Here is a 24,127-nt window from a genome sequence, read left to right as displayed (position 1 = left end):
TGGCTCAGTGTTTCCTCTGAAAGACAGCACCTCAGAGTGCATCGCTCCATCTAAGAGGGTCTGTCCAGTATGCTGCTTTAAGTACTGGAGTGAGATTTGAACCCTCAGCCTCTGACTCAGAGGCACAGCTGCTAGTACTCTGAATCCCAACAGCATCATCTGAGTTCAGATGTGTTCCGATGACAGCACTCCTGTCTGTGTCAAAGAAGATCAGGTTTATAAGAAACTTAATCAATCCCTCATCTAATATGGACATTGGGAGAATGGTATGGAGCCCAGAAGAGTTCACTTGGACCGAATGGCCTTTTTCTGCGCTGAAGTACACACGATTCTATTCAAATGCATTGTAAATGCGAGGCCCCACCACTCTCAGCATGTGGTGACAATGTAAACATGCTGGAAATGAACAGACTGGTTTGCTCACACTACAACGCACATTCAACACACTGCTCAAATAAAAGCAAAATACTGCTGAAGCTGGAGATCTCAAAAAGAGAAAAACAGAGTCTTGGAGAACCACATACAGTCAGAGATTCAAACAGCACAGAAGATACACTTCAGCCTATCCAGTCTGTGCCAACCTATCTACACCAATCCCAAAAACTGAGTTAATGCTTCAAGTCTGATATGGCTTTTCTTCAGAACTGAAAGAATGCAGAAGCAAAAGTTATACCAAACCTGGAACATTAATTCCATTTTTCTCTCCACAGATACTGCCAGACCTGCTGAGTTTCTCCAGCACTGTCCGTTATTACAACAGACTGCTCATGTTAACAGCACTCACAGCAATCATTCGAACAGTGTTAAGCTGGTGCTTATTTAGTATTCTGAAATGATTCATGTTTATTTGCTTGGAAGTGCTACAGTCCCTGAGCTGGAATATTGCCCGAGTCTCTCCCTCTCTCTTGTTTTCCATTATTTCATGGAGATTAGATCAGCTGTCAACCTAAAAGCATTTTTTTTTGTCTTTGCAGAGTAGTGATTTGCAGTACTCTTGACAGGGAACACACACAATCAGACAAAGACCGATAAAAATTGAAACAATATAATTTCTGTCTTTTCGCAAAATTGAAATGTGTTGTTTGCTTTCCAGCATCAGGATACTCATCTCAAAAGAAAGTGCTTTTGCAAAAGGCAATAGAGCATTACAATCTCGGAAACAAATAAGTATTTAATGCAGATTTTATACTTAAGCAACTGAAGTGCACGAACTCGGAGCATTAAGCCTTCCCAAGCATCTTAATAGTACATTTTAAAACCTAACCGACACAAGCCTGACAGAATGTTTTGGGAAATAGATTCAAATTAAAAGGAAACAATGTTCCCTGGTGTTTAACTCATCTTTCGTTTTAAATTCTCCAATTCAAAACATATCCCAGTAAATACCTGTATAAAATGAGAGTAGAAAATGAAACTCTCCAGGATGAGCTAAGGTCATGTTTTACCTGACCACTTCAATTGTGTTCCAATATGAAGATAAAATTTGCCTCAGTGTGCTGGGCTGACACTGGTGACTGCTGTACATCTCAATCCAGGGAGAGAAAGCTTTTCCGCTGTGTTGCTGATTGTAGTGGCATAAATAGTGGCTTTTGTCATTGGTTGACAACAGGATTTCATTTTCAGTCTGGTGCAGTGAAGCTGTCTGACACGTGCCTTTGGCACACAATGGGACAGCGCTCGGACCTCCTACAGTCTTGTACTGCCACAGCTGCACATACACCCATCAATCTCATTCAATCGTGGTGCCATTCTGAAAGACTGGTGTATTTGTACAGCCACTTCCACAACCTCAGCAAGGCTTCACAGTCAATGAAGTTAGCACCACAACTACGTAGGAATTCTGTTTACCTCCAAGTCACCTTTTGTAGATCCATCGCTTCCTTTACATAAAACACTGGTGACCTTCTGTTTTACCATCTGTTCCCTAACATTCCAGTCATTGTTTTTTTTTAAATCAATATCTCCCCTCCCTTAACACACTGCTTTAAATCTACCTCTTTGGTTACATATACTAACATCGCATCCTTTGATTCGATGTAATTTTATTTTGCCTGATTCTATTTCTGTGAAGCATCTTGCAATATTTTACAGCATTACACTGCTATCTAAATGGAAGACATCACTGATATGCAGTCATTGTTGTAATGTAGGAAAGATGGCATCCAATGTGTGCATGATAAGGTCCCAAATGTATCGATGTGATAAATGAAGAATCATTTTGTCAAAGTGATATCAGCTCGGAGATGGGGCACTTTATCAGACAATACCACTGAGCTTTCATATCCATTACTGCAGGCTGACAGTCTCAGTTCACTGTTTCATTTGAAGTATATCAACTCAAACAGTACAACTCTCTGAAACAAGGGAACCACTCCCTTCATCCAATGGACTGATTTGCTTTCATACAAGCTTCAGTTTTACTGTGTGAAAAGGGTATATCTAAAATATGAGACAGTATCATTGCACGTCTATTGTGTTAAAAACAATTCCTGTTCTGCTGAGCTGTTAACAAGTCTGTTATTGAGCTGAAGGAGTAATATGTTTATCACTGGTTAACGCTCTGTTGGTTCAAAAGGTGTCAAACCAGACCAGAAACCGACCTGAACTAGCCACCCGAATCCTATAACTACAAGGTCACAGACTAGAAATTCTGCAATGAGTAACTCACCTTCTGCACCATCTACAAGTTACACTGCAGAAATTCACCAAGGCTCCTCAGACAGCAGCTTCCAAACTCAACCACTTCCATCCAGAAGGACAAGGGCAGTAGATACACCCTGCAAGTTCCCCTCCAAGCCTCTCACCATCCTGAAGGAAATATATCACTGTTCTTTCAGTGTCGCTGGGTCAAAATCCTGGAATTCCCTCCCTAAGGGCATTGTGGACCTACCCACAGCACATGCGCTGCAGTGGCTCAAGAAGGCAGCTCACCATTACCTTCTCAAGGGCAAGTAGGGGCAGGCAATAAATATTAGCCTACATCCCTGACTGAATAAAGATCAATGGAGTACTGATGATAAAGCAATCTGAAATGATGAATTAAAAATGTTGCACTATATTAAACTGTAAGTGGAAATGAAATCTGAATAGAGCAATTGCTGGAAGACTGAAACTTTTTAAAAAAATTATAATTGTGTTGATCTGTAACTTTAATGAAATTTGCATTCCCTGGCAAGAGTTTTGATTTATTGCTGAATGAGTCAGAAACAAACTGGTTGGATTTCATCTTTTAAATTTGCTCATAGTTTGTGGTTGTCACTGGCTAGCCCATGCATATATTGCCCATCTTGAACGGCTTCAGTACTTGGGGTGTTGGAACACCCACCTTGCTGTTAGGGATGGAGTTCCAGGTTTGAAACCATGAAGAAAAGGTGATATATTTCCCAGTGAGGGTGATGTGTAACTTTGTGGGGATTTCTTTTTCCAAGTTTTACTAGATTATGGAAAGTTCCATTAGACTGGCAAGGACTAAATCTGAACCATTGATTCAACAGGGCTGGGAGACAGAATTCAAGAAATGATGTTTGGTTAGCTTGACCTCTGTCATGGAGAAAGCATGAAGGTTGATTATCAGGGAGGGTACACCTGGACTGTAGAAAAATTCCAGGTAATCAAGAACAGTGACCATGGGCTTGTGAAGCAGAAATGATATTTCACCAATTTACTGGATCCTCATCAATGGAGCTGACATGCAAATGGTCGAGAGTGTCAAGTTCCTTGAAGTGACGATCACCAGCGATCTGTCCTGGACCTCCCACGTTGGTGTGATGGTCAAGAAGGCACAACAATGCCTGTAGTTACCTCAGGAAGCTAAGAAAATTCTGCACGCCCATAAAGACTCATCAACTTTTACAGATGCACCATTAAAACCATTCGATCTGGACATACCACTGCTTTGCCCAGGACTGTAGGAAACTACAGAGAGTGTGAACACAGCCCAGACCATTATGGAAGCCAACCTTCCATCCATGGATTCCACTTACACTTCTCATTGCTGTGGAAAGGCGGCCAACATCAAAGATCCCTTCCACCCTGATTATAATCTCTTCCAATCTCTTCCATCAGCTAGAAGATATACAAGCTTAAACACACGAACCAACAAGTTCAATAACAGCTTCTTCCCCACTGTTGTTGGACTTCTGAATTGATCTGTCAGATTTCAAATCTAACATTGATATTGCTCTTTGCACATCTTTTGCAGCCATAACGTTGAATTCCTGGCTCTGTTCTCTCACCCTAATGCACTTTGTATGATATGATCTGCCTGTACTACATGCAAAACAAAATGTTTCACTGTACCTAGGTGCATGTGACAATAATATATAACAAAATAAATCAAATCAGTCCTTTGAAGGAGTAACATAGGCTATGGATCAGGGGAGTCTGTTGACAATTGGTACTTTGATTTCCAGAAGGCATTTGGTAAGGTACCATGTAAAAAGTTATTGTGCAAATGGTGTGTGTGTGTGTGTGTGTGTGTGTGTGTGTGTGTGTGTGTGTTTGGTGGGGGGTGGGCACCGTTGCACAGTTGGGTAATATAAAACACACTGGATGAAGACTGGATGGCTGCCACAAAACATGCACAAATGGGTAATTTTTTTGGCAGGATGGGGCAGGTAGAATCCTGCACAGGCCTGTGCTTGGGTTCCAAAAGCTTACAATTTATTCCAATGACTTAGATGAGAGGAGAGGAGTGATTACATAAAGCTAGTTCGGACGGTATGTTGTGAGGAGGCTGCAGATTGATACCGAGAAGTTAAGTGAGTGGGTTAAAACAAAAACTTAGCAGATGGAGTATGATGTGGGAAAAATGTGACAAGCTTTGCTTTGGCAGGAAGAATAAAAGGTATTACCCAAATGAATAACAACTGCAGAATCCCAGGAGCAAGGCAGTCTGGGTGCTCTCGCGCACTTGTCACAAAAACTCAGCATATAGGTACAGCAGATAATGAAGAAGGCTAATGGAATGCTACACTTTATTATGAGAGGAAGCCAAACTGAGCATTAGAGAGCATGTTACTCCTTTGCAAGTCCTGTTTGACAGCACTGTCAATGATCCTTTCCATCACTTTGCCTGTGGTGAAGAATAGACTGATAGGGTGTAATTAGCTGGGTTGGATTTGCACGAGTATTGTAACTGTACAAGAACAGTTCGGTGGGGGTAAGCTAGGAGCACAAACCTTCAATGCTATCACTGGAATATTGTCACCGCCCATTGAGGTACCGTGGTTGACGCTTCATTTTTAGGGATGCCTATCGCTGCTCCTGCACTTTTTCCAAATCAGGGTTCTCTCCCTGGGTTGGTGGCAATGGAAGAGTGATGGGGAGGGAGTAAATATGCTGGGCCAAGAGTTTACCGTTTGTGATTAAATACATTTCTGCTGCTGCTGATCACCCACAGCGTTCAATGAATGCCCACCTTTGAGCTGGAAGATCTGTTTAACTGTGTCCCATTTTGCACAAAAAATTAAAGTGAATATTACTTGTCATTCTTCTCAATAATACTCTGGATCAGCTTTTTTGGAAAAATGTTCCCCTCACTCTTAAGATTTGAATTTTATTGTTTTCAAGTTCATTTTCAATTGAGTTTTTTTGGCAGCTGATTTCACAACATTTTGGATAGGGAGACAAGAGGTGATATAGTAAGTCATTATGCTACCTGATATCTTGCTTGGCTAATAGGCCAGTTCTGTCATTTTCTTGACAGCTACTGAGTGCCCCAAGTGGAACAGGTTCAGACAGATCTTAATGGATGTCAGCATGCACAAGGTAGGTTCCAACAATCCTGCATCAATTAGAGCTAATTGGTCAATTTCCCAGGGTGAGCTTGTCAGGAGAAGGGGAATTTGAGAGTCAGATCAAAGCAAGGTTCTGAAGAGATTAGTGCTTCTTGGTTCAACAGTGTAGTGTACCACTTTCTGTGGCAGATTTCCATAGGCTCGCTGCACTCTCCATGAAGAAATTTCTTCCCATCTCAATCCTAAATGGCCTGCCCCACATCCTTAGACTGTTACCCCTAGTTCTAAACCCTATGGTCAATGATAATATCCTTCTTATATTTATCCGGTCTTGTCCTGTTACAATTTTACAGGTTTCCATGAAAAAAACTGACATTCTTCTAAACTCCAGTGAATATAATTTGAACTGATTCAATCTCTCTTCATACATCAGCAATGAAAACTCGCAAAAGTTTCCACTTCCCAGCATAAGTGCTCTTAATTTCCAACTCACCCATCAACAGCAAAAGAGAGGTTCTTTGTCATGACTCTGCCAGCTCTTTGGAATTAGTCTGACTCCCCACACTTTGTACTCTCTCTCGAGAACCCCGCGAAATTTTCTTTTCCAAGACTTTTTCAAATTCCTTTTGCAAGTTACAATTGAATCTGCTTCCATCATCCTTGGGGCATTCAAAAACAATTGTCCACATTTTCCTTCGGTTCTTTCAACAAAATCCTTGAAGCATCCTTCCAAAAGCATATGTGCCAAGTATATGTGGGGACTGCATGCTTGGGTATTGATGGTTACCATTTCAAACTGTCAATGACATACAACACAAGGACCAGACATGTCTTAAGCTTCCATGGTATTAACTACTTGGTCTGTCATAACCAAGTTATTAGGCACTGATAGGTCAACCACCTATTTTTTTTTTCCTTATTCATTCATGGGATGAGGGCGTCACTGGCCAAGCAGGATTTATTTCCCATTCTGCAGTTAAGAGCCAACCACATTGCTGTGGGTCTGGAGTCACATGTAGGCCAGACCAGGTAAAGATGGCAGTTCCCTCCCCTAAAGGACATTAGTGAACCTGATTGGATTCATGGCCATCATTAAACACTTTATTCCCAGATGTTTATTGAATTGAAATTCTACCACAGTGGGATTTGAACCCAGGTCCCCAGAACACTATCTGAGTCTTTGGATTAACAATCCAATGACAATAACACTAGGCCATCACCTCCCCTATTTGCAGGGTGAAAAATTGAGAATGAATACCAATATGAATATGGCATTTCCTGGCTGTAAAGGAGAAGTCACAGATTCATAGTGTCATACAGCAAGAAATTGACCCTTTGGTCCAACCAATCCATGCCAACCATAATGCCAAACTAAACAAGTCCTACCTACCTGTGTCTCCCCCATATCACGTCAAGCATTTCTTATTTACGTACTTACCAAATGTCTTTTAAATGTTATAACTGTACCCATATCCGTCACTTTGCCGGAAGTTCATTCCATGTACTGTCTGTGTAAAAAAAATTGCCCTCATGTCTTTTTTAAATCTTTCTCCTCTCACCTTAAAAACATGCCCCCAATCTTTAAATCCCCCACTCTAGAGAAAACACACCTACCAATCACCTTATCTATACCCCTCATGATTTTATAAACATCTAAAAGGTCATCCGTCAACCTCCGACATTCCAGTGAAAAAATGTCCTGGCCTGTCTAGCCTTTCTTTATAACTGAAACGTTCAATTCCTGGCAAATCTATTCTGAACCCTACACCTAGTATGTGAAAGCTCAGAGAATCCCTACAGTGTGGAAACAGGACCTTTGGCCCCGCAAGTCCATACCAACCCTTGAAGCATCCTATGCAGATCCATCCCCCTATAATCCACCTAATCTACACATCCCCAAACACTTTGGGTAAATTAGCATGGCCAATCCACCTATCCTGCACATCTCTGGACTGTGGGTGGAAACCAGAGCACTCAGAGGAAACCCACACAGACGCGGGGAGACTGTGCAAACTCCACACAGACAGTCACTTGAGGGTGAGATCGAACAATGGATCCCTGGTGCTGTGAAGCAGCAGTGCTATCCACTGAGCCACCAGGCCACCCACTTTGTGGCTGTAAAACGGAATATTTTATACACCAGGTTGGCTTACATGTTGCATTTCGCAACACTCTTTGATATGTGCACTCTACTTGTCAATCTGACTGCCAGTGGAAAACATTTATCTCTTGCAACCATATCAAAATCCCTGGGAGTTTGAGCACTTCTAATAATCCCTTTTTAACCTACAGAGCCCTTAAAAAAAAATCCCTGATTCTAAGTCAAAAGAAGGCAAAAACTTAAACTGATTTTCCAGAAATGCTTCAAAGTGGTTCACATATGGTGAAATACTTCGCAAAGTGCAGACTGATATTGTGTGCATTAAAACAAGTCCACAATCCTACTCCAAGCTAATTTGTGGTGGTTCTGTTTGAGGAAGGAAGCCAGGACGCTGTTAAACTCCCAGACATCTAACAGTGCAGTTATGATCTGAAGAGCTGGAACTTGCTCCTAAGAAAATGCAGCATGGTCCTGTGGTGGTATTGGAAATTTAAGTTTTGGCAAAGATCTGTAGCTTGGGTTGTGGATGAGATTGTTAACTTGTTCACTGAGTTGCCTTGTTCTCGTTCAAATGTTTCGTCACCGTGCTAGGTGACATCATTAGTGAGGCCTCCGATGAAGAGACGTTATCCTACTCTGCTTGGAATTTATACTGTTTGGTCCATTATGGTGAGTAGTGTCATTTCCGATTTTGATCTGTATGCGTTTTTATATGGGATCCAATTCTATAAGTTTGTTGATTGCATTACGGCTGAAGAACCATGTCTCTAGGAATTCCCGTGCATTTCTATGTTTGGCTTGTAAGGTTTTAGAGTAGATTTGTAGCTGGGGTTGTGGGTGTTTGTGGTTGGTTTGCTCACTAAGCTGGTTCATCATTTCGCAGATATTTCATTACCTTGCTGGGTAACATCATCAATGCAGCCTCTGTTGAAGCGCTGTTGTGTTTTATTTTTGTGTGAAAACATTGTTAAACAAGCGACGACACACTGCAGCAGCACAGAACTTCTCCAGAAAGAAGAAGAGTACCTCTTTCAAGTATTCAAAGTCAACAGATATCTGAGAAACTGCGTCAGAAGGTGCCAATCACACAAACAACAGCAGGAAGATACTACACACCCCGATACACCCATCACACTACCTTACATCAGGAACACATCTGAACTGACCACACAGATGCTGGAGAATCTGAGATGACAAGGTGAAAGGCTGGATGAACACAGCAGGCCAAGCAGCATCAGAGGAGCAAGAAAGCTAATGTTTCAAGTCTACATCCCTGATGCTATCTGGCTTTCTGTGTTCATCCAGCTCTACACCTCGTTATCTCTGAACTGACCACAAGACTCCTATGACCACTGGGCATCAGAATAGCACACAAACCCACATTAACTCTACACCAACTGCTAACCCGCACCAAAGACCCATTACCCACAATGGACAGGACTAACATCATAAACAAGATTCCCTGCAAAGTCTGCAACAAACACTATATCGGACAAACAGGAAGGAAAGAGTACAAGAGTACACGAACATCAACTGGCAACAAAAAGACACGATCAATACTCACTCATCTCCAACCACATGGATAAGGAAAACCACCAGTTCGATTGAGACAACATCAGGATCCTGGGACAGGCAAAACAGAGACAAGCACGGGAATTCCTAGAGGCCTGGTTCTCCACTAGGAAAGCTGTTACTAAACACAGAGAGCTAGACTCCACATCCACTCCATTGCGAAGGAAAACTGGAAGTGAGGTAATCCAGCTCAACGGACTCCAGAGTTTAAATACCAGGTGGGAAAATACCATGGTGCTTCATCAGAGGCTGCACTGATGATGTTACCCAGCAGGGTAATGAAACCTTTGTGGAACAATAAACCAGCTTGGTGAGCCAACTGACCACAATAAATTTGACTTGGGCTATTATGGTTACCTTATCCCAGTTAAACTGATGGCCTTTATTGACCGCTCTGCAACAAACACTTACAGGGATTAAAGAGCCCATTCCCACAACATGCAGAACCAACATAGTTTACCAAATATCATGCATCGACTGCCACAAACATTATATTGTACAGGCAAGAAGGAAACTAAGCATCAGAATACATGAACATCAACTAGCAGCAAAACGACATGACAAATCTCCTTAATATTTGTACATTCAGACAGTGAAGGCCATCAGTTTCACTGGGACAGGGTAACCATAGCAGCCCAAGCCCATCATTGATACGCACGGGAATTCCTAGGAGCATGGTTCTCAACCCATAACGCAATCAACAAACATATAGAATTGAACCCCATATTCAAACCTAACCAGATCAAAATTAGAAATGACACTACTCACCATAATGGACCGGACAGTATAAATTCCAAGCAGAGTAGAATAACATCATTTCATCGGAGGCACCATTGATGATGTCACTAAGAACGATGATGAAACATCCGAACGAGAACAAGCCAGCTCAGCGAGCAGGTCAACAACCTCATGGCATTGGACTGTAGGCAGAGAAGCTGTGCCTCACATCTTAGAGTGCAGAGTGAATCCTTCTATTGCAAGAGTGTGGAGTTGTCATAGTAATGAAGTATCTCTACAGTGGGCCAGTGTCTCGTCACTTTATTTACAGATGCACATTACAAGAACTCTGAGCTGCTAGCTCAGCACCAGTTCCTAGACTGACGAGAATCCCTGAGACTCATGTTTATATCTAACAGCCAGGACTGCCTGATTGGCTCAGATTAACAGTCCAGTCAGGGAACTCATACTCAGTGAGATCCACCTGGCCAATCTCATTCCCATCCCTACAGTTGATATGTAAGTACAAAGTCTTTTGGACTCGTCCGATTTTGGCAGGTTCAAAGAAGTTAATGGCTTTTCATTAAAGAACCAGAAGCAAAGAGAAAAAGTGTAATACTTCAAAAATAGTTTATCTGCTTACCAAGACCCAAGTTTTTATCCTAAATGAATAGTCAATACAGCTTGTATTACAGAAATTACACCCAGAGAACTAGGCACAACTATCACAAACACATAACAAAAAGGACTTGTTCCATAGAAAGCTGAAACCCGAAGGAATTGTTGGCTTCAGTCCAGTGCAGAATGAATAACTCTTTTACGGCAGCTTAATATAGTAACAAACACCCTCCCCCATTGTATTGGCTGTAATAGTATGTAGCTGTAAACCTTAACCATTTATAACTGGATAATCCAAACAACTAGCCTAATAAATTCTGATCAACAGAAGGAAAATAAAAATACTTGTTTTTGTAGAAAACCCTGCTTGCTTTTCCTTCCTGTCTTTATGCTCCGTCTCTCATAATTCAATCATTTTTACCCCGTTTTAATTCGCTTTCTGTTCACTGTTAACTTCTCAGTCATTGCTCTGTGTGTTTCTCAGTCTTTTAAACTGAGAGTAATTAAAGAGAAATATGCTGTAGGTTTCCCAACAAGGTCCAAAATGCTCATCCCACCTCCAGTTCTGAGGAAGGGTCACTCCGACTCTGATTTCTCTGTGCAGACCTACAGAGTTTTTCCAGCAATTGCTGTTTCTGTTTCCAATTTCTAGTTCTTTTGTTTTATTTCTAGTCAGAAATATTACGATGCAAAAAGAGTTCACTCACCCTATCGAGTCCACACTAGGTCTCTGCAGGGCAAACTAATTAGTCTCATTTGCCTGCTTTATTGTCATATCTCAGCAAATTCCCTCAAGTCCCCATCCAACTTCCTTTTCTAATAATTGTTCATTTCAACTTCTACTACCCTCATAAGCAGCATATTTAAGCATATTTAACTCATTGCCACTTGCTGCGTATTGGAGTTCTTTTTCATATCCCAGCTGACAAGTCAGACGTCAGATTGAAATGTGGCGTGATAGATCATATTTTGATTTGTTCCATCTTTTTTAAGTGGTCTCTTGGTGAAATATAAGCACACAATGTTTGCAGACCTTGTTTTAATGATAAAACCTAAGTTTATTAACAAAGGAAATGCAGATAAAGAAGGCGAACCAAATTAACTACTTAGAACACATTTCAAGGATTGTTAAACTCACAGTAAAAGTATAAACAAATTAATTACAAAATACTCGTCTCTAAATTAAAGGAAAAACAACAGCTTTTGTGTATAACGTAAAACACACCCCTGGTGTAGTTCTCAAAACACCACTTATGCAGCACTCCATGAGAGTCCCTGTATCTAACATCTCAGTAAGATTAAATCACTTGTGACTTCAATTTATCGACTGGAACTGCAGACAGTTTTTTTCTGGTATTATTATACACATCAGCTTAAATGTACTCAGCTTTAAGTAACCTTCAAGATTTTATCCAGACACTTCTGGTCTGGGACTAACACTAACTCTTCCGAGATAATAAAATGTGAGGCTGGATGAACACAGCAGGCCAAGCAGCATCTCAGGAGCACAAAAGCTGACGTTTCGGGCCTAGACCCTTCATCAGAGAGGGGGATGGGAAGAGGGAACTGGAATAAATAGGGAGAGAGGGGGAGGCGGACCGAAGATGGAGAGTAAAGAAAATAGGTGGAGAGAGTGTAGGTGGGGAGGTAGGGAGGGGATAGGTCAGTCCAGGGAAGATGGACAGATCAAGGAGGTGGGATGAGGTTAGTAGGTAGCTGGGGGTGCGGCTTGGGGTGGGAGGAAGGGATGGGTGAGAGGAAGAACAGGTTAGGGAGGCAGAGACAGGTTGGACTGGTTTTGGGATGCAGTGGGTGGGGGAGACGAGCTGGGCTGGTTGTGTGGTGCAGTGGGGGGAGGGGACGAACTGGGCTGGTTTAGGGATGCAGTAGGGGAAGGGGAGATTTTGAGACTGGTGAAGTCCACATTGATACCATATGGCTGCAGGGTTCCCAGGCGGAATATGAGTTGCTGTTCCTGCAACCTTCGGGTGGCATCATTGTGGCACTGCAGGAGGCCCATGATGGACATGTCATCTAGAGAATGGGAGGGGGAGTGGAAATGGTTTGCGACTGGGAGGTGCAGTTGTTTGTTGCGAACTGAGCGGAGGTGTTCTGCAAAGCGGTCCCCAAGCCTCCGCTTGGTTTCCCCAATGTAGAGGAAGCCGCACCGGGTAAAATGGATGCAGTACACCACATTGGCAGATGTGCAGGTGAACCTCTGCTTAATGTGGAATGTCATCTTGGGGCCTGGGATGGGGGTGAGGGAGGAGGTGTGGGGACAGGTGTAGCATTTCCTGCGGTTGCAGGAGAAGGTGCCGGGTGTGGTGGGGTTGGAGGGCAGTGTGGAGCAAACAAGGGAGTCGCGGAGAGAGTGGTCTCTCCGGAAAGCTGACAGGGGAGGGGATGGAAAAATGTCTTGGGTGGTGGGGTCGGATTATAAATGGCGGAAGTGTCGGAGGATAATGCGTTGTATCCGGAGGTTGGTAGGGTGGTGTGTGAGAACGAGGAGGATCCTCTTGGGGCGGTTGTGGCGGGGGCGGGGTGTGAGGGATGTGTTGCAGGAAAAAGCTCCCCAGAGGAGCTCGAACGGTTCATCCACTTCACCAACACCTTCCACCCCAACCTTCAGTTCACCTGGGCCATCTCCAGCACATCCCTCACCTTCCTGGACCTCTCAGTCTCCATCTCAGGCAACCAGCTTGTAACTGATGTCCATTTCAAGCCCACCGACTCCCACATCTACCTAGAATACACCTCCTCCCACCCACCCTCCTGCAAAAATTCCACCCCTATTCCCAATTCCTCCGCCTCCACCGCATCTGCTCCCACGATAAGACATTCCACTCCCGCACATCCCAGATGTCCAAGTTCTTTAAGGACCGCAACTTTCCCCCCACAGTGATCGAGAACGCCATTGACCGCGTCTCCCGTATTTCCAGCCCAGTTCGTCCCCTCCCCCCACTGCACCACACAACCAGCCCAGCTCTTCCCCTCCACCCACTGCATCCCAAAACCAGTCCAACCTGTCTCTGCCTCCCTAACCGGTTCTTCCTCTCACCCATCCCTTCCTCCCACCCCAAGCCGCACCCCCAGCTACCTACTAACCTCATCCCACCTCCTTGACCTGTCCGTCTTCCCTGGACTGAACTATCCCCTCCCTACCTCCCCACCTACACCCTCTCCACCTATCTTCTTTACTCTCCATCTTCGGTCCGCCTCCCCCTCTCTCCCTATTTATTCCAGTTCCCTCTCCCCATCCCCCTCTCTGATGAAGGGTCTAAGCCCGAAACGTCAGCTTTTGTGCTCCTGAGATGCTGCTTGGCCTGCTGTGTTCATCCAGCCTCACATTTTATTATCTTGGAATTCTCCAGCATCTGCAGTTCCCATTATCTCTCACTAACTCTTCCTTCTAACGTTATGGAGTTCATTATTCTTTCCATTCTTAAGAGCAAAGTCCACACAGTGATCCCTGTGCAAGGATTTCACAAGACTGCCCCATTCAAAGTAAATGTGAAACCAAAAGTCTCTCTTGGTAAAATATGTGTGTTTCCCTCAAGATTGAATAAACATATGTTCCAGAAGTTTTGAATAAACCTTGAGACCCCATTATTTATCTGTGCTGGGTGGCAAAGATATAGAAGCAGAAATAGGCCATTCAACCCATTGAGTCTGCACTGCCCTTCATCGAGGTTATGGCTGATCAGATAATACTCAAGTCCACTTTCCTGCTTTCTCGGTAACTCTTGATTCCCTTACTGATTAGAAATCTGACTATCTTAGTCTTGAATATTCTTAATGATTCACCCTCTATGTGAGAATAACAAGGTGTAGAGCCAGATGAACACAGCAGGCCAGGCAGCACTTTGTAGTAAAGGTTTCCACAGATTCACTGTCCTCTGAGAGAAGAAATTCCCCCTCATCTCTGTCGTGAACAAACACCCTTTCTTGTGGGGTTCTGCTCTCTGGTCCTAAACTCTGTCACAAAGAAAAACAACCTTTCTGCATTTACTCTGTAAAGACATCTAAGAATTTTGTATGTTTAAATAAGGTTGCCCCTTATTTTTCTAGACTCCAATGAGTACAGGACAAACCAATTCAACCTTTCCTCATGAAGTAGTCTATCCATGTCAAGGATCAGCTTCATGAACCTTCTCTGGGTTGACTCTATTGCCAATATGTCTTTCCTTAGATTAAGGGCTCAAACTGTTCATAGTCTTCCAGCTGTGATCTGACTGGTGCCTTGTACAGTTTTAGCAAGATTTCTCCAATTTTGTACTCAATTCTCTTTGAAATAAAGGCCAACATTCCATTTGCCTAGTATGTCCTGAACTTGTATGCTAACTTTTTGTGATTAATGCACAGGAACTCCCAAATCTCTCTGTACTGGAACTTTCTGAAATATTTCTCAATATGAATGATATCTAATTTGTCTATTTTTCTTGCCAAAGCGCATAACCTCACTCTTTGCTACAATTTATTCCATCTACCAACATTTTGCCTACTGTCCTAACCTGTCGATATCACTCATTCTTTACACTTGCCTTCCCACCAATTTTTCTAACACCAGAAATCTTGTATATTCAGTTTCCTCAAGCAAGCCATTAATATATATGATAAATAATTGGAAAACCAGCACTGATCTGTATGGTACTCAACTTGTCACAGGTTGCCATTTGAAAATGCCCCAACTCTCTGTATTCTATAGTCACTCAATATTCTACCCCTGTTAATGTACTACCCTGAACACCATTTTAGCTTATTGTATTAGGTAGCCTTATATGTGGTATCTTTTGCAAATTGCCGATGTTGGGGCAGTACATTAACATGGATAGGGTAACTAATAGAATATAGAGATTTGGGGATGGGAACCAGCAACAATATTAGATTAGATTCCCTACAGTGTGGAAACAGGCCCTTTGGCCCACCAAGTCCACACCGCCCCTTGCAGCATCCCACCCAGACCCATCCCCCGATAACCTACACACCCCTGAACATTATGGGCAATTTAGCATGGCCAATCCAACCAGTCTGCACATCTTTGGACTGTGGGAGGAAACTGGAGCACCCGGAGGAAACCCACGCAGACACGGGGAGAATCAGCAAACTCCGCACAGACAGTTACTCAAGGCTGGAATCAAACCCGGGTCCCTGGCACTATGAGGCTGCAGTGCTAACAACTGAGCAACTGTGCTGCCCCAAAAAATTTATTAAACACTTACCCTTACTTATCACTGCAAATACCCAAGGTTGGTCTTCCTCGCTCACCTTCCCAGGATGCTCCCTACATCTCAAGTTGAATGTTTATTAGTTAGCCCTTTGAGTATAACAGTTGGGAGGTCATGTTGCGACGATACAGGACTTCGGTTAGATGACTTTTGGAATACCGCGTGCAATTCCGGTCTCCCTGATAGAGGAAAGATATTGCGAAACGTGAAAGGGTTCAGGAAAGATTGACAAAGATGCTGCCAGGGTTGTAGGATTTGAGCCATAGGTAGAGGCTGAATAGGCTGGGGCTATTTTCCCCAGAGCTTTGGAGGCTGAGGGGTAACATTATAGAGGTTTCTAAAATCATGACAGGCTTGGATAGGGTGATTAGCTAAGGCCTTTTCCCTGAAGTGGGGAAGTCAAAATCTAGACGGCATAAGTTTAAGGTGAGAGAGGAAAGATTTAAAAGGAATCTAGGAGGGCAGCGTTTTCACACAAAAGGTGGTGTGCGTCTGGAATGAGCTGCCAGAGGAGATGGTGGAGGCTGGTACAGTTGCAACATTTGAAAGGCATCTGGATGGGTACATAAATAGGAAGGGTTTAGAAGAATATGGGCTAAATGATGACAAATAGGATTCAATTAATTTAGGATATTGATTGGCATGGACGAGTTGCATCAAAGGGTCTGTTTCTGTGCTGTGCATCTTGATGACTCTATAACATTTATCTGTTGCCCTCAATTTTTCCTCCTTGTAACATCCTCAGAGGATTCCAATAAAGTGGTCAAGCATGATTTCCATTTCATGAAGCCATTTTGATCCTGCTTGGTTCTATTCTAAATGCTCTGTTATTACATATTTTGTAATAGATTCTAACATTGTCCCAATAACAGATGTTAAACTAATGACTTAGAGTTACTTTTTTTGTCCCCTTCTCTTTTGAATATAAGCTATATTGGCAGTTTTCCAGACCTCTGGTACTTTTGCAGAATCTAAGGATTCTCCACAACATCACCACCGCTAGTGACTAGGGACAGTGATGACACTATGGAGATTTTTAAAATTCTCTTGTGGGATGAGGGCATTGTTGGCTGAACTAGTATTCATTGCCCAACTGTAGTTGCCCTTGAGCTGCCTAGCCATTAATGTACAGCGGGTTGACCCACAATGCCATTAGGGAGAGAGTTTAAGATTTTGACCCAGCGACAATGAACGAACCGTGATACATTTCTAAGCCAGGGCGATGAGTGCCTTGACGGGGAACTTGCTGGGCATGATTTTCCCATTGCATTCCAGCTAGCTCTTCCTTTCCTCTCTAACTTGTTTACTTTTAGTTATTTCTGATCCAAGCTTCTCAATCTAAAAACTGAATGCTATATTCTGGCATGTTTGGCCCCTACCTGCCAGATCATTGATTACAGCTACTTCACTACACATTGCCGACCCATGGGATCTTGATGCTTGGTGAGTTCTACACAACGTATTTTTCTAGAAAACAGCCCTGTGTTCACACTATGAATTCTTCTTTGTGGCTACCTCTGCCAAATTTCTCAATTGCCATGAAAGCTAAATTCATTCATAATCAATGCACCGTCTTTTTTTTTAACATGCTTTCATTGTCTCCTGAATTATCCTTTGTCCTACCATTTAGCCACTATTAGGAAGCCTATAGAGTAGCCCACCTGTATTCTGTCCTCATTCAGAGATAGTAAGGAGTGATGATGCTGGAGTCAGAGATAACATAGTGTGGAGCTGGAGGAACACAACAGATCAGGCAGCATCTTCCCATTTTTTTTTGATATCCACCTAAATGGATTCTGCACCTTTTGATTATAGGGCATCCCATCACACTTAGTCCATCCCATACTAACAAAGCTGCAGAACTACCATTTCCCTTGATGCCAATCCTTTCTAATGTTCGCATTCCCCTGAATATTTAGATCTAAGCATTGTAACCATTGCTCTCTAAGGGCAAGAAAATCATGCCCTTCAATTCTATTTTGTGCCACTAATTAACTTATTTTGTTACAAATGCTATACTAAGAGTGAACAACCATTAAATTTTCCCTTTTACATATATTCCCCCCTTTGACCCTATTTATTGCTGTTTTTCTCTATATTCTGTTCTTTCCTGTTGCCCTGTAATGCTGCTGTATCCTTTTGCTTTATGTGCCTACATTTGCCTCTACTGAGCCCTGCCTCCCCCCTCTAATTAGCTCAAAGCCCTCTCTTCAGCCCTAACTAGTCAACTTTCCAGATCATTGATCCCAGGGTAGTTCAATTGAAGCCCATCCCACGAGAACAGCTTCCTCCAACCGCTCTTACTGGTATAAGCAACTCATGAACTGAAACCAATCTTTGAGCCATGCCTTTAACTCCATGGCTATGTATCCGATGCCAGTTTGTCTGCACCTCAGGTAGTAACCCAGGAATTATTATCTTGGAGGTTCTGCTGTTTAATTTTTCTCCTAATTGTTTAATGTCTTTCAGAAGAACCTCCTTTTCAGACTTATCAAAGTGATTGTTATGAACATGGCAGATGACAACAGGACCCCATCCGTCTCTCTGTTGCTCTCTCCATGACATTTTTTCTCTATCTGAGGAGATATGTTTAACCCTGGCACCAGACGGGCTACACAGCTTTCCAGACTTCTGTTCATAGCTCCAGAGACAGTATCTATTCCCCTTGATAGTACCCTCCCCTACCATCATTACATTCTTGTTCCCTTCCCCCACATAATGGTTTTCTGCACTAAGCTCAGTTTGCTCATCTCCCTCAGTCCCCACTCCAGTCCGTACAGCTTGCAAGAAACTCATATTTGTTGGACAATTGTAGGGTCTAAGGCTCCTCAGTGTTAACCCCTGGGCCAATTTATACCTACCTCACTTTTATTTGCACCCTACTGTCCATGATCATAGACCAATTCCTAATTACTTAGCCTGAAGTAGCCTTATGGAGCAAAGTGTCCAGGTCACTTCCCCCCACCCCAACTCATGTGCAGCAGTGTCTGTAATTCAGCCTCCAGCTCCTTAACTCGGAAATGACTAAACTTGAGCTGCAAACATTAAATGACAGGTGTGTTCACTCCGGGACCTTCATGCCTAGCAACTTCCACGTGCTACAGTAGCAACGCATCACCCATCCTGCCATCACTTCTTATTGATTTAATATATAAACTAATTACTCCAGGCTCCTTGATCCTTATAACTTTGCTGTAATTGTAGATCTTATAAAAGAAAATCACCATTTTACTGACTAAGTAGTGCCAAAAAAATCCCTTTCTTTTATGAATCTGTTCAGTGCCACTTTTTAGCTACAGTAATCAACACTTCATTTCAACAAAAGGTACTTGAATGCTAACTGCCACTGTAAGCGAGCTGGCTCTTTTAACTAGGCTATTTTATCTGACTTAAAGGTTATCTTACTCTACAACTGAACTTTGAAAAGATATACCAGTTGAATGAAATCGCCAGTTCAAGCAGTCAGCCTTTGTCTCGCTTAGCTTCATCCTGGCTAAGCACCTCACAATCTACAATAAGCAGAAATCCCTCAGTGGTGCACAGAACCTCATTCACTCTGAAGCCAGATGTCAAAAACTGTTTTCAAAGAAATCACCATGGCTACAGAAATAATTACAAGTTAATTATTAACTTCAGAAACACAGAAAACGTACTTGTTACCAATTCAAACACAAAACTTAACTTACAAAAATGATATTAAAAAAATATAAATCACACAGCTGGTAACACAATATTCTCTCCCATATCTCTCAAATGCAAATTTTATTCCATGTCTCATCATTCTTGCATCATCAGCTGATGGGGAAAGGTTCCTCTGACACTAGGAAATGGTTTCCGAAGGGAGAAAAAATTCCAACACGTGGCATAAGCCACAAGATGCCCTGCTCCAGCCCATTATCTTCAATCTTCATTTAGTCACTGAATCAGGACTGATGCTGATTTCACTGCCAGTGGTAACCGGCCAATGCGTGGCGGGTGCAAACGGTTGCACTTAGAACGGAATTGTAATCTTGCGTCTTCATATTGAACCAATGCAGCCATCTTTGCATACCTGACTGAAGATTAAAATCGTTCCACCTCACTACACTTCATGGTATTGTCAGGCACAATATTGTTAAGCTTATGAATGATTCAACTGCAAAAAAAATGAAAACACAAGAGTCCAGAAATTGAAATCTGAATTCTCTCCCTCTAAAAGCCTATAGATGTTAAGGTGCTGGAATAAACAGAAGTTTAAGTTGTACGAGTCTCAGTGAAATGGAAGTTTAACTGTTATAGAGGCCAGATCAGCCTTCTGCCAACTGGTCAGAACTGCGCTGCTTCTGTTGTCAATCTGCCGTTGTCAAAGAACCTCAGGTGACTTGGCTTCAAACTGGGCTGGCTCTGTAAGGCTGTATCACACACACAATCAACACTAACCCTCTATCTGACCCAAATCCTGGAAATTCAAGGCTGAAATTATCTGGTCACAACTACATGAAACATGGAACAGAAGTAGGTCATTCACCCTCTCATGTCCATTCCACCAAAAGATTATGTCGGATCAGCATGCAATCGGCTCCAATTCGCTCTGTCTTCCTTGATACCTGACCTACCAAAAGCCCAGGTCCTCTTCTCTCATCCATTCTTCCAGAACAATCTAGCTTGCTCTAGATAACAAAGTGTGAAGCTGGTTGAACACAGCAGGCCAAAGCTTTTGTGCTCCTGAGATGCTGCTTGGCCTGCTGTGTTCATCCAGCTTCACACTTTGTAATCTTGGATTCCCCAGCATCTGCAGTTTCCATTATCTCTAGCTTGCTCTAGAGTTCCCTTAGGTTGTTTGAATTAATGGGAACTTAACAATGATGATGATGGTCATTGTGGTGGAATGGAAGAAGGGAGCTGTGCTGAACTAGCGCTCCTGTTCTTAGGGATGATATCATTTATGTAAGACCCTTTTCAAAGATGGTATATTTTTATGCTGTTAGTACTGATGATGATCATTTACCGCATTCTGTTTCTCCAAGCTGTTTATACATAAATTGGTTCCTGTATTTCTAAATTACAATGGTAGCTACACATCAATAGCACTTCATTGGCTATTCAGTGTTTTGGGATATCCTGAGGTTGAACCAGGTGTTACTTAAGTACAAGCTTTTCTTTTTTGTACAGTTTCAACACTAACTCAGATTTTTGTTGAAGTAATTTGCTTTCTCTGGCAGTCGGGGACACTATTTAGAAATAACATGATAGTTTTCTGGGACAAGGTTATGCAAAAGGATAGACTATTTTCCTCCAGTAATGACAATAAGGATGCAATCTGTGATTATAAATATTAATATGCACAGGCAGTGATTAATATTTCACTAGCACTATTTGGCTGAGGTGAGAATAGAAGCTCATCATTTTCGGCTCAGTCAATGAACATTAACAGAAAGACGCATCCATCTGTACACAGGCCAAGAATGTAACATTTAAGTTCAGGTCCCATCAGCAGAGACTGGCTTACATCCATTATATTAAACATGTCAGGTAATCAATTTGTGCTGAGCCTTTTCTTGGGAGGAACAAGCCAGTATTTACTATCGCACAGGAGCCAGTACAAAGGGTATAATGATCCTTTCAGAGACTGTATAACTCAGCTTCGAGAGACACATCTTTCTTGCTTAATACCTGTCAATATATTTGATAATTGCCTCAGACCTGGGTCAGTTTGCTTTACAGGATCAAGCTCAGCTATATATCAATCCACAAATCATTAACTGAACACGTTATCTTTAAATTGTTATGATAGAAACACAAGAGGACTGATATAACTCATAAGTCACAGGGTTCAGGTTCAGATAAAGGAAGCTTAATCAATTTTTTTTCATCTACCTGAATGGTAACTGAAACACTGGCCCACTTTCATACATGTGTCAAATGATCTGCCCTTGACTGGTCTTAGTTTCAACAGCCCTTTGGACCTCAGGACCCTACCTAGCCTCAGTACACACTTCCTGACTTCAACCACTTTGGAACATGCCCCGCAAATTCTTTTATAAATTATCTCATGGGATGTGGGTGTCTCGGTATGTGTTGGCAATACCCAGTTGCCCATTGAAATGGTCTATCAAGCAGCTTAGTTCAGAGTGCAATTAGGAGTTAAACGCATTGCTCTGGGTCTGGATTCATATGTAGACCAGAGCAGGTAAGGAAGGCAGATTTCCTTCCTGAAAGGATCTGAGGGAAGCAGATGTATTTGTTTCAATTATTTCTCACAGTACATGAGAGGCACTAGCTAGGTCAGCATTTATTGCTCAGTATTAAATGTCACACCTGTCTTGTAGCTTTGTATCCAAAAGTGGAAAATGTGTAGGGACAACCTCATTGCTTGATGGGAATGGAATTCCAGGATTACATTCCAGCAACAGGCAAGAAATTTCCAAGTCAGGTTGGTGAGAGAGTTAGAGGTGGTGATGATCCCATGAGTCTGTGGGCCTTGCCCTTTTGGATAGTAGAGGTTGCAGGCATAACAGGTGCTGTTATTTAGTGAGTAACTGCAGGGCATCTTGTAGATGATACATACTGTGGCCACTGTGCACTGAGGTGTGGGTAGGAATGTTGATGATATTGGATGAGGTGCCAATAAAGCAGTCTCTTTGTCCATGATACTGGTTCAGTGGCTAGCACTGCTGCCTCACAGCACCATGGGACCTGGGCTCCATCCCAGTCTTAGGTAACTGGCTTTGCAGAGTTTGCACGTTCTCTCCATGGTCCGCATGGGTTTCCTCCAGGTGCTCTGGTTTCCTCCCACAGTCCAAAGGTAAGAAGGTAGGTGGATTGGCCATGCTACATTGTGCACACTGTCCAGAGATGTGGCAGCTAGGTGGAATAGCCACAGGAAATTGCCCCATTTTATCCATGGATATGCTGGCTAGGTAGATTAGCCAGGGAGAAGGAGAGCTGGGGCTGCATCTGGGTGGGATACTGTTGGAGGGTTGGTGCAGACTTGATGGGCCAAATGGTCTTATCCCCCATTGCAGAGATTCTATGACTCAGCAGGAGTCATCTCAAGATAACAAAATGTGAGGCTGGATGAACACAGCAGGCCAAGCAGCATCCCAGGAGCACAAAAGCTGACGTTTCGGGCCTAGACCCTTCATCAGAGAGGGGGATGGGGTGAGGGTTCTGGAATAAATAGGGAGAGAGGGGGAGGTGGACCGAAGATGGAGAGAAAAGAAGATAGGTGGGGAGGAGAGTATAGGTGGGGAGGTAGGGAGGGGATAGGACAGTCCAGGGAAGACGGACAGGTCAAGGAGGTGGGATGAGGTTAGTAGGTAGGAGATGGAGGTGCGGCTTGGGGTGGGAGGAAGGGATGGGTGAGAGGAAGAACAGGTTAGGGAGGCAGAGACAGGTTGGACTGGTTTTGGGATGCAGTGGGTGGAGGGGAAGAGCTGCGCTGGTTGTGTGGTGCAGTGGGGGAGGGGACGAACTGGGCTGGTTTTGGCATGCAGTGGGGGAAGGGGAGATTTTGAAGCTTGTGAAGTCCACATTGATACCATTGGGCTGCAGGGTTCCCAAGCGGAATATGAGTTGCTGTTCCTGCAACCTTCGGGTGGCATCTTTGTGGCACTGCAGGAGGCCCATGATGGACATGTCGTCTAAAGAATGGGAGTGGGAGTGGAAATGGTTTGCGACTGGGAGGTGCAGTTTTTATTGCGAACCGAGCGGAGGTGTTCTGCAAAGCGGTCCCCAAGCCTCCGCTTGGTTTCCCCAATGTAGAGGAAGCCACACCGGGTACAGTGGATGCAGTATACCACATTGGCAGATGTGCAGGTGAACCTCTGCTTAATATGGAAAGTCATCTTGGGGCCTGGGATAGGGGTGAGGGAGGAGGTTTGGGGGCAAGTGTAGCATTTCCTGCAGTTGCAGGGGAAGGTGCTGGGTGTGGTGGGGTTGGAGGGCAGTGTGGAGCAAACAAGGGAGTCACGGAGAGAGTGGTCTCTCCGGAAAGCAGACAGGGGTGGGGATGGAAAAATGTCTTGGGTGGTGGGGTCGGATTGTAGATGGCGGAAGTGTCGGAGGATGATGCGTTTATCCGGAGGTTGGTGGGGTGGTGTGTGAGAACGAGGGGGATCCTCTTTGGGCGGTTGTGGCAGGGGCGGAAGCTGCACCTTTCTAGGAAAGTAGACAAT

The 24,127-nt window shown here is 43.3% G+C and overlaps 1 protein-coding gene across 3 annotated transcripts in view; it reads right to left on the bottom strand.

The window, feature by feature from the left end:
- Positions 1–24,127, bottom strand: part of st6galnac3 (ST6 (alpha-N-acetyl-neuraminyl-2,3-beta-galactosyl-1,3)-N-acetylgalactosaminide alpha-2,6-sialyltransferase 3) — a 307,564-nt gene that overhangs the window by 230,649 nt on the left and 52,788 nt on the right. The window contains exon 1 of one of the 3 annotated variants that reach the window (XM_048538731.2): positions 1,446–1,526. The exons of the other annotated variants lie outside the window; for them this stretch is intronic. The gene's annotated coding sequence lies outside the window, so the exon portion shown is untranslated. Of the gene's footprint in view, positions 1–1,445; positions 1,527–24,127 lie in introns of those variants that run through there. 3 annotated transcript variants of the gene reach the window in all.

Source organism: Stegostoma tigrinum, chromosome 8, assembly GCF_030684315.1.
Source record: "Stegostoma tigrinum isolate sSteTig4 chromosome 8, sSteTig4.hap1, whole genome shotgun sequence".
In the NCBI taxonomy this organism is placed as follows: domain Eukaryota; kingdom Metazoa; phylum Chordata; class Chondrichthyes; order Orectolobiformes; family Stegostomatidae; genus Stegostoma; species Stegostoma tigrinum.
This window is presented reverse-complemented; position numbering and strand designations above follow the sequence as displayed.